Source organism: Periophthalmus magnuspinnatus, chromosome 5 (assembly GCF_009829125.3).
Source record: "Periophthalmus magnuspinnatus isolate fPerMag1 chromosome 5, fPerMag1.2.pri, whole genome shotgun sequence".
NCBI classification, from domain to species: Eukaryota; Metazoa; Chordata; class Actinopteri; order Gobiiformes; family Gobiidae; genus Periophthalmus; species Periophthalmus magnuspinnatus.
The window spans coordinates 15,275,504-15,283,920 of NC_047130.1; the positions used below are offsets into that span (position 1 = coordinate 15,275,504).

An 8,417-nucleotide genomic window follows, 5' to 3' on the forward strand; every position below is an offset into this window, starting at 1 on the left:
GATTAAACAGGTATAAACCAGGACTAAACCAGGTCGAAACCAGGACTAAACAAGACTAAAACCAGGACTAAACCACAAATGAACCAAGACTAAATTAGGACTAAACCAGGACTGAACAGGACTAAGCCAGGTCTAAATCAGGACTAAACCAGGACTGAACCAGGACTAAACCAGGCCTAAACTGGATCTGAACCAGGATTAAACCAGGACTGAACCAGTTCTAAACCAGGACTAAACCAGGACTAAACCAGGTCTAAACCAGGTCTAAATCAGGACTAAACCAGGACTGAACCAGGTCTAACCCAGGTCTAAACCAGGACTAAACCAGGTCTAAACCAGGTCTAAATCAGGTCTAAACATGACCAAACCAGGTCTAAACCAGGACTAAACATGGACTTGCACATGGCCATAGTTGGTGCAGAGCAGGTCAGGCACAGAGGCCCATGGGTAAAGGTCATCGGTGTGTCTAATGTAAACAGAGGAGAGAGGGAGAGAAGGAGAGAGAAAGAAGAGGAATGGAGAGAGAGAAATGGGGGAGAAGAGATCGAGGTAAAAAGGACAGAGGAGAGAGATAAAGAGGGAGGAAGGGAAAGGGAGAGAGGGAGAGATAGACAGACTTGAGGAAAGAGGCAAAAGAGAGGTAAGGCTGTTACATCCTGTAGCTCCTCCAGGAAAACACTGACACTAAAAAACAGAGTGGAATCTGACCAGACATCTAAACCAGGACTAAACCAAGACTGAACCAGAATTTAACAAATGCAACAAATGAGCATTTATGGCATTTTCACGCCTGCACAGTTAGAAACAGAGGTATGTCTTCAACAGCTTTTTTGTTCAGTATGATGTGTGGAATATGTGTGCCAAATTTCAATGGTCTATGACAAACAAATCATCCCAGTTAAACAAAATCCATGTATTCCTATGACAAATGTTGGACATCACCATGGCAACACGCTTGCAAATAGACATATGTTCTCATTGGTCTTTTTGTTCAAGTAACTTTTTTGGTCCCATTCAAAATTTCAAGGAGGCGCTGCAGAGCAGTTTTATGTCATAGCTATACGACTTGTACATCGTTGCATTCAGGTCGTCAATGCACACAAATTTTTAATTGGGACCAATTCAATGTCACCTGTGGGAAATATGCACGTTTTTATACTTTTCAAAATTCTCACTTATATGTGGATTAGCCACAGACAACCACATTTTAGAATTCATCAAAAATCTAAACAATAATATTTAATTGCACATGGGTCTTGGTTAGTTTTACGGATTTTCAGGCATTTTGAAAGAAATTCCAAGGTGGAGATATTAAAAGAAGCAAAAGTGCAGTTTTGCAAAAATGGGGTTCCGCCCAATATGGCCGACTTCCTGTTGTGTTTAGGATGGGGTCACAATAGATTTTTTTTACTTGTCATCACATGGGCTATTTTCATGCCAAGTTTCATCTTTGTACGTTGAAAGAGGTTTCGAGTTGGTGTAATGTATTTTGACTTTTTAAAGCGGCGCCACAGACGCATTTTTCATCATTTTCAGTTGCACTTTTAGATTACTCTGTCTTTTGGGAAATTGAATTTTAGGCCATAGTTGGATGACTGCAGAGCACATATTTAGTCTACAACAAAGTCCAGTACTCTGAACCCCATTTATTACAATTATATATTACTTATGTTACCACGGTAACATGATTGCAGATAGGGGTAAGTTCTCGTTGGCTTTTTGATCAGTGTCAAGGATAATGTATGCGCCAAAATTTCAATTGTTTATGAGAAATTTTGTTTAAAATTTTTTTTTTTAAATGAATTGGGGTTGTTAGGGGGCGCTACCGATTTTTCAACATTCTTAAGTACAAATTTCAAAAAAAACAAAATTTCGTTTTGTTTTTCCAACCATTATTTTTCATCTAAACCATAAAAACTAGTCATGTGACTTTCTTACATTGTGCCCCATCAGAAATAAGGTCCCAGTGAAAGTCTATGACAGATTGATTGTCTTCTATGAATTTTTTTAAATGAAATTTCAAAAGAGTGCTAAAGAGGCATTTTGAGAGATAAAGCCATGATTTGCATATCATTGTATTTAGCTCGCAAATCTGCATAAATGCTGTATTAACTTTTGCCAAAAATAAAAATGTGTGAATGATACATAATTTTTTTTTTTTTTATTTTACAAAAATTGTAATTTTGTTGAAAATTCACCATGACCACACCCAAAGTCATATTCAAAATGTAATTGATAATCTGTAATTGCACACAAGGTTATTGGGATTTGGCCAAATTTGAAGTGTTTGTGATGAAAACTGTGCGAGGAGATGTCCTGAATGTGAGGGTGTGCACTTTTGTCATTCCTGGGTTTGATCTATTATGTCCAACTTCCTGTGCATTTTAGGGTGGGGCTATAATGTCATTTTTGTCATGTCCTGACATTTTCTATTTTTTTGCGCAAGTTTTAGATTTTTACGTTAACTTTTTTCCGTTTTGGGCTCCTATTGGTCCCATGAAAATCCAAGTTTGAGGTGGTGCTTCCAAGTCGTCATTTGTTATTTTTTCTCGAGGTCTCCGGTGACAATTAAAGCTCATTGAGTTCTAATTTTTGATACCTGTCACTGGCATGTTGGCCCGTGTTTACTACTTGGTTTTTGCCATTTTCCAGGCTCCAGACAGAGTTTTAATGAGCCCTAAATAACATTTAATGAGTCCTAATTAACAAACATAAACAATGAGAAACACAAATAAACAAAGCTAACAATGCTCAGACTGATCTTTTCTAAACCAAATGAAACTAAACCAGGCTAAAACAAACCAAACTACAGCAAACCAGACTACACTAAACCAGACAAATCCAAACAAGACTAAACTAAACCAGACTAAACTAAACCAGACAACACTAAACCAGAATCAACTAAACTAGACTAAACTAAATCAGACAGCACTAAACCAAACTATACTAAACCAAGTTACATTAAACCAGGTCAAACTAAACCAGGCTAAACTAAACCAGACTAAACTAAACCAAACTAAAATAATCCAGAATAAACTAAACCAAACTACACTAAACCAGACGACACTAAACCAGACTAAACTAAACCTGGCCAACCTAAACCAGACTACATTAAACCAGAATAAACTAAACCAGACTATACTAAACCAGACTAAACTAAGCCAGGCTACACTAAACAAGACTACAATAAGCCAGACTACTGTAAATCAGATTTAACTATACCAGACTAAACTAAACCACACTAAACAAGGCTAAACTAAACCAGACTACAGTAAACTAGGCTAAACTAAACCAGGCTCTTTCTGTTCCTTTTCCTCCTCTCCCTCCTCTTCTTCCTCTTCCTCTCCTTCCTCTTCCTCCTCTTCCTCCAGCTGTTCTGTTTGAACACAGATTTCTGAGGCTCAGGCAGCAGCCATTTTGTGTCCTTAAATGATCCCAGTTTGAGTTTGGAGCTGCTGTTCCCATGGAGACGAGAGAAAGAAACCAGGACCAAGTCTCTCTGGAGGCCCAGACCTCTCTTGAGGATGAAGCCTCTCTTGAGAAAGAGGTCTCTCTTGAGGACGAGACCTTTCTGGAGGATGAGGCCTCTCTAGAGGATGAGGCCTCTCTTGAGGACCAGGCCTCATCCTGTGTCTGTGGCCTGTGAGCAGAGTGACCTCAGACTGACCTCGTCTCGTTTCTTTTGTCGCTTCATCTTGGGGTCAAAGATGTTTTCAGGAAGTGTGGACATTTTGGATTTGCTCTGATTCTGACCCAACTCCATCAGCTGATTCTCCTCTGACCTCTTCGCCTCCTCTGCTCCTCCCCTGCTCCTCCTCTGGCTTTCTGCTCTTCCTCTGCTCCTCCCCTGCTCCTCCCCTGCTCCTCCTCTGGCTTTCTGCTCTTCCTCTGCTCCTCCGCTGCTCCTCGTCTGGCTTTCTGCTCTTGCTCTGCTCCTCCGCTGCTCCTCGTCTGGCTTTCTGCTCTTCCTCTGCTCCTCCGCTGCTCCTCGTCTGGCTTTCTGCTCTTGCTCTGCTCCTCCCCTGCTCCTCCTCTGGCTTTCTGCTCTTCCTCTACTCCTCCTCTGGCTTTCTGCTCCTCCTCTGGTTTTCTGCTCCTCCTCTGGTTTTCTGCTGCTCCTCTGCTCCTCCTCTGGCCTCTGCTCCTCCTCTAAACCTCTTTTGCTCCTCCTCTGGCTTTCTGCTCCTTCTCTACTCCTCCTCTGGCCTCTGCTCCTCACAGAGCTGTGGTCACTCTGCAGGTCAAATACTCATCATTATTTATTAATTAAATAGTATAAATTATCCCAGTGTTTTGTTTTTATACAATCCCATCTGCTCGTATTTGGCGTGTGTCAGATGGTGCCACAGGTGTGACTCTCACGGTCATCTGAGGCTCTGTGTTTATTGTCAGATGGATTAATGAACTATTGTCCAATTCTTGGACTGTCACTTTGAGTCATTTTGCGTTTGAAGCCGAGTCGTGTGCGACTGGAATGTCTTTGTTTCCTTTAAATATTGACTCTAGGCTCAAAGTGGGTTTAATAAGGGTCAAGATGGATGTGAGGTGAACAGTCACTAGAGGAGAAGCAAAACAAACAGGAAGCAAGGTAACGATTACATACAAGGTGTTTCCTTATCCAAAAATATTCCTCTTTGTTTTTTTTTGTTTTTTTCATTATTTTTTTTAATTGATTTTGTCTGCTTGTCTAATAACTTTTAAAATTCCAATATTAAACAAACTGACCCCTGTGAGCGCCAAGTTCTAATGTTGATCCCTCCTCAAAAACAGACCTGGAGTTGTGTTTTGTTTCATTCACACATGTTTGAGTAACACTTTATTATTTGTCTGTCTTTATCTACAAAGCTCAAGATGCTCTGTTCCACCTTGTGATGTCATCAAGTGGTAGTTTTCAAGTTAACAGCTCCTTTTACCTTTAGTTCAGTCGAGATTGGCAATTCCAGGGCTGAAATGATCCAAATGATTCTAGTGAAGGTGTATGGAGTTTAAAAACACAGTGGAGCACTTCCTGTATTACCATATGATGACATCACAAGGTGGGACAGTCTAAATATGCAGGGTTTGTGTGTTAAACATGTGTGAATGAAACAAAACACAACTCCAGGTCTGTTTGTGATGAGGAAACATTAGAACAGAGAGCAGTGCATAATAGGTAGATTACATTTTTATAATATTCTGCAAGATATTGTTTTACATCTTACATCTTTTAAAAATAATTTGTAATGTTTAATAAACCAAAGAATGCACCAAACTGTGGAAAAGTTTGTAAATCATTCAATGGCAATAATATGATTTCGTTTGTGAATCTCTGGCGCCCTCTGCTGAATAAAAGGAGTGTGGACAACTCCACATTCTAAACCGACTCTGTTTAAGTAAAAAGAGTGAATAATGTGACAATATTCACAAATTAAAATAATTAAATGTACATTGGTAGTGTACAGTAGTAAGTTAATAACAAATTGAGTAAAATGCATCCTTAGACTGAATATTTCTGAAGTTGACTTTTTATTTTGAGGTCCCAGCTCTTATTTTAAAAGGTCAAAGCGGAGCAGCCTGGACTAGCGTCGCGGCTAGTTTGTTTACGTTTCATAAACACACAGCTTTACGACATTATATTTGATTAGATTACAAAAGTAAAACTCGAGGGCATATCTCGGTGCTTGGGGAGTGCTGTTGACCCGTTTTTGTTAATTTGTTTTCGTTCAAGTAGCTGAAAAATCCGTTAAATCGTATTATAGGCAGTTAGCATGAGGCTAGGGCTAGGATACAGGCAAAGCTAGCTGTCGAGGTTTCACTTATAACTATAGATCATTTCTGGACAGCTTTTTGTTGAATTAATTGTTTTATGTGCCGGATAATATCAAGTAAAGATTTGGTGATAGTATCAAAAAATCTTTAATGTTCAGTTTTATACCGGGTTATGTTTTGTCCTGTAGTCTGTAGTCTTGTAGTGTGAGCTAAGTCAATTACACGTATCCGGTCCCATGGTGTAATGGTTAGCACTCTGGACTTTGAATCCAGCGATCCGAGTTCAAATCTCGGTGGGACCTCATCCTTTTGACAACGTTAATAATGAGTTTAGTTCCTATTCTTATAAAATGTGTTTTTCAGATTCTAGATCGTGATGATGTCATACTTTCAGAGGATTTAATTATATTCTCATAAGAAATATCTTAAAGTTAAATTAGCCTGGTCATTTCTATAAGTGACGAGAATGACCAAGTTATGTCTCTACAGAAGGAAATTCTACATAAGATGACTTTTCTAATATTTATACAACAAAATAACAACAAATTAACAATAAAATCAAAGCTCAGTTATTTTGTCAGTTCAGATTTAGGCCGAATCAGATAAAAACATGTCACCATTTCATTTCACTTATTCACAATATCCTCTCCAAAGTATCCCGTCTACTCTGCTCCTCTGGCTCTGCTCCTCTGGCTCTCTACTCCTCTGGCTCTGCTCCTCTGGCTCTGCTCCTCTGGCTCTCTGCTCCTCTGGCTATCTGCTCCTCTGGCTCTGCTCCTCTGGCTCTCTGCTCCTCTGGCTGTCTGCTCCTCTGGCTCTGCTCCTCTGGCTCTCTGCTCCTCTGGCTGTCTGCTCCTCTGGCTCTGCTCCTCTGGCTCTCTGCTCCTCTGGCTCTCTGCTCCTCTGGCTCTCTGCTCCTCTGGCTCTGCTCCTCTGGCTATCTGCTCCTCTGGCTGTCTGCTCCTCTGGCTGTCTGCTCCTCTGGCTGTCTGCTCCTCTGGCTGTCTGCTCCTCTGGCTCTGCTCCTCTGGCTCTGCTCCTCTGGCTCTGCTCCTCTGGCTCTGCTCCTCTGGCTCTGCTCCTCTGGCTCTGCTCCTCTGGCTCTGCTCCTCTGGCTCTGCTCCTCTGGCTCTGCTCCTGTTTTTTCTTTCTTACATTGTTGTATAGAGACCAGAATAATACCACATTTACAGTTTACACAATAGTTTTATTTGAATCTCATCCACCACAGAAGTGTAAAATATATTAGGTTCTTTACATAAAAATACAAAAATGAAAATAGTAAATAGTGTGAGATGTGCATCTGCTCCTGCTGCAGAGAACACTTGATGCTAAACATGATCACATGATGATAAGCACACAATTACATGATCACATGATGCAAAACACACAATCACGCAATCACATGACGCTAAACACATGATCACATGATGCTAAACATGATCACATGATGCTAAACACATAATCACATGATGCTAAACACATAATCACATGATGCTAAACACATGATCACATGATGCTAAACATGATCACATGATGCTAAACACACCATCACGTGATGCTAAAAGTAGCTGTAACATTTATAACAGCACCTGAAATATTTAAAGGCCCAGATGACTCTATGCTCTGATCTGTTCTAATGTTTCCTTTCACAAACAGACCTGGAGTAATGTTTTTGAGTTCTCTCAAAATGAACACACTCTGTTCCACCTTGTGAGGTCATAATGTTGTAATACAGGAAGTGCTCCACTGTGGGGGTTTTTTTAGAATTCAGTAGAATCATTTGGCTCATTTCAGACCTGGAACTGCCAATCTCTACTGAACTAAAGGTAAAAGGAGCTGTTAACTTGAAAACTACTACTTCATGACATCACAAGGTGGAACAGAGCATTTTGAGCTTTGGAGATGTGACAGACTAATAATAAAGTGTTACTCAAACATGTGTGAATGAAACAAAACACAACTCCAGGTCTGTTTTTGAGGAGGTAATGTTATAACAGGGGTTAAAGGTCACTGAGTCAGTGTGTGGTACAGGAGTTTTAATGCTTCACATGTTGTATTTTTAAGGCAGTGGCTTTTAGTTTAACACTTGGACCCATTTTAACCCAATACTTATTTTTATGAAAGCACTTTTTTAAATATAAAAACATTTTCAATGTTTTAAGTCCATGACACATGTGGTGTTTTTAGGCTCGTTTAGTTTTAACGTGGCTGTGTTTCAGACCCAGGACCAATCACTGATGTTATGTTACTGTTTTTAAATTCAAGGTTTATTTCTCATCTGTGGTCAACACACAGAATAATACAGTAAAATAATACAGGTTGCTTGTGTCGACTGATGGTCAGATAGTTACACATGTGTTACACACATTTGAGAATAAGTTGCACATTTACAGTGGATGTGGACACGAGTAAATCTATGAAATTCAAAGTTCTGAAACAGCAAACTCAACATTTGTCCTTCTAAACAAAAGCGGCTCCATTTTCTTTCTTCTACTATTTTCTTATAACAAACAACTCAACGTTTCTCAAACCCTCGTCTACTTTCTGAACTGTTCTCTCAAAAACGCCGTAGAAAAAAGCCGATATTTACAGTGTGCTCTGCAAAACTGTGAGAACGTTTGAAACACATAAAAATATTCCAGTTCAGTTTTCGGATAATTTACAAA

At 39.7% G+C, this 8,417-nt stretch overlaps 1 non-coding gene across 1 annotated transcript; it reads left to right on the forward strand.

The window, feature by feature from the left end:
- Positions 1 to 5,978: 5,978 nt before the first annotated feature.
- trnaq-uug (transfer RNA glutamine (anticodon UUG)) lies at positions 5,979 to 6,050 on the forward strand. Its single transcript has one exon. It is a non-coding gene; the product is annotated as a tRNA-Gln (tRNA).
- The last annotated feature ends 2,367 nt before the right edge of the window (positions 6,051 to 8,417 follow it).